At 42.0% G+C, this 2,751-nt stretch overlaps 1 pseudogene; it reads left to right on the top strand.

The window, feature by feature from the left end:
• The first annotated feature begins 759 nt into the window (after positions 1 to 759).
• On the top strand, positions 760 to 2,415 carry LOC113626629 (60S ribosomal protein L9 pseudogene; annotated as a pseudogene).
• Positions 2,416 to 2,751: the final 336 nt, after the last annotated feature.

Genomic DNA, 2,751 nt, shown 5'->3' on the forward strand with positions numbered 1-2,751 from the left:
CAGGGAGGTCAGCTCGGTGCTTTGTGACCTCCTAGAGGGGTGGGATAGGGAGGGTGGGAGGGAGACGCAAGAGGGAGTGGATATGGGGATATATATGTACATATAACTGATTCACTTTGTTATACAGCAGAAAAAAACACAACATTGTAAAGCAATTATACTCCAATAAAGATGTTAAAAAAAAAAAAAGCAACTTGGTAAGATTGTTGTATGTTTTTCTTTTCCCCCTGAAGGTATGTTTACTCTTTCAGTGACTAGGAACTTAACTGTTTAAAGTATGTTTGGTCCCGGGGTCGAGCTGCCAGGAAAACAGTGGGCATTTGCTTGTGATAATGTTTTTTTTTTTTTTTTTCCCAGTATGGTCTCTATTTAGTGCAGGGTTGGTGAAAGTGTGGACCAGTATCCACAAGGCTTTCAGGAACCTTAAACTGATAAAGCACAAAGCTTTCTCTTTATTATGAGCAAATGATGTACCATATGATATCATTTCATATTTTATACATATAAGCAAGTGCTACATACTAGTAAGTGACTATATGAGGAATTAACTATTACTAAAATTTAGTATTCATACTTTTTTTTTTTCTTTTGGCTGTTCCTCGCGGCATGAAGTATCTTAGTTCCCTGACCAGGGATTGAACCCGTACCCCCTGCATTAGGATTGCAGAGTCTTAACCACTGGACCACCAGGGAAGTCCCTCATATGTTTTAAATAGCACGATATTGGAGTTTAATAAGAACAGTTAAGTCAGGGTTCCAATGGAAGTTGGCTTCCATCGAATTTTTCACAGCACTGGAAAACGTGCACTGCTGCTGTGCACAGGCGGGGAGTACAAACTCCCACAAGGCTTGGTGGAAACACTGATCAGTGCACCATAGTTGGTGAATTTTCTTATGTGGAAAAATGCTGTTTTAGTATGGGTTTCCCCAGTAGACTCTGAGATAAGGATGTGAATGCAAGTAGTTTATCTGGGGGACGATCCCAGGAACCACTGGAAGGCAAGTGGAGAAGGAGACAAGGAAGGAAAGAAAACCAATCAAAGGGTGTGCAAATGAGCAGAATTCCTGATGTGGGCAGCTGGGACTCAGGCCTCTGGGGACTCTCGGGAGACTTTGCATAACATGCCTCATTGTTGCCCCACCTGAGAGGTGAGGTTTGGAGAATTTATCCGACATTTTCCATTGGATGACTGTAGAGGGCTGCTTCTGGAGGCATTGATTCACAGATACCTCCAGCCTGCATGCTGGATCATGCACCTGCAACCAGAGAAAGCCCTCCAGGAGAGTGGCAAGAGGTTTATAAGAGGCTGTCAGTGAGGAGAAGAGTTGGAAGAGAGGACCAGCAAGAACTGGGCAGGACATAGATGCTCTGACAGCGTCTACCTGGGATGCAAATGTCCATGAACAGTATTGGGGGCCCATCGGTGTCTAACCACTTGACTTTAGAACACACGTGTGTTGCATTCAATGCACTATATAAGCCCCAATTGCTAAGTCGTCAGGGAGAAACTTATGTTAAGAATGCAATCTTAAATTTGAATCCCAGAGGATAGGAAGAAGCCAGCCATGTGAAGAGGGGAGAGTGGTCCTGAAGTCTTCTGCATCAGTTTTCCCATTTAAATTCTGAGTCTAAACAAGGAAATTTAAATCCTTGATTGCTTGAAGAGTGATTCTTAGCAATCACATTCTCATTCAGAATAAAATTATTTTTAGCCCTCCTGCAGGATAAACTTTCAGATTTTCTATTTGCTACCATTTCAACATCATGTTTCTCTCCTCTAGTCAATTTCTCTTTGTCCACCCATTAGTCCACTGTCCTAATCCCACTCTTTTTGCCGCATCTACTGCAAGAATGAAGACCATTCTCAGAATCAGACTGTCGACATTCCAGAAAATGTCGACATCACTCTGAAGGGATGCACAATTATTGAGAAGGGCCCAGAGGCACCCTGTGGAGGGACTTCAATCATATTAATGTAGAACTCAGTCTCCTTGGAAAGAAAAAAATGAGGCTCCGGGTTGACAAAGGATAGGGAAATAGAAAGGAACTGGCAATGGTGCACACTATCTGTAGTCGTGTACAGAACATGGTCAAGGGTGTCACACTGGGCTTCCATTTACAAGATGAAGTCCCATCAACGTCATTATTTAGGAGAATGGTTCTCTTGTTGAAGTCTGAAATTTGGGGGATGTGAAAAATACATCCACAGGGTTCAAATGAGGCCAGGCATTGCTTGTTTAGTATCTCAAGCCTAGAAAGATGAGTTCATTTTTGAAGGAAATGACATTGAACTTGTATCAAATTCAGCTGCTTTGATTCAGCAAGCCACAATACTTAAAAACAAGGATATCAGAAAACTTTCGGATGCTATCTCTGTTTCTGAAAAAGGAACAGTTCAGCAGGCCGATGAATAAGATCTACATTGTCCAGCTACAGAAGCAGCAAGATGCCAGATGATACTTCGGACTCATCTGTGACATTTTAAAGATGCAATAAAAGCTCTTGATTGGGGGAAAAATCCTAATCCTATTTTCACCAGCTGCTGCTTTGAGAGTTCCCATATTCCATCCTAGATTTTTCTAATCTAGTTCCTTAGAAAAAAAGACATCTCATTGGAGAAACAAAAATTTTCAGCCCCTTCTAAAGACAGTGGGGATGACAATCCGGATAACTGGGTCTGGACTTCTCAAATTTTTTGAGTTACCAACTTCCCCACTTTGTCCTGCCTCTCAGCTGAAAGGTAATTCCAT

This window comes from Aethalodelphis obliquidens, unplaced genomic scaffold (assembly GCF_003676395.1).
Source record: "Aethalodelphis obliquidens isolate GAN/ISIS:26980383/991018 unplaced genomic scaffold, ASM367639v1 scaffold18, whole genome shotgun sequence".
In the NCBI taxonomy this organism is placed as follows: Eukaryota; Metazoa; Chordata; class Mammalia; order Artiodactyla; family Delphinidae; genus Aethalodelphis; species Aethalodelphis obliquidens.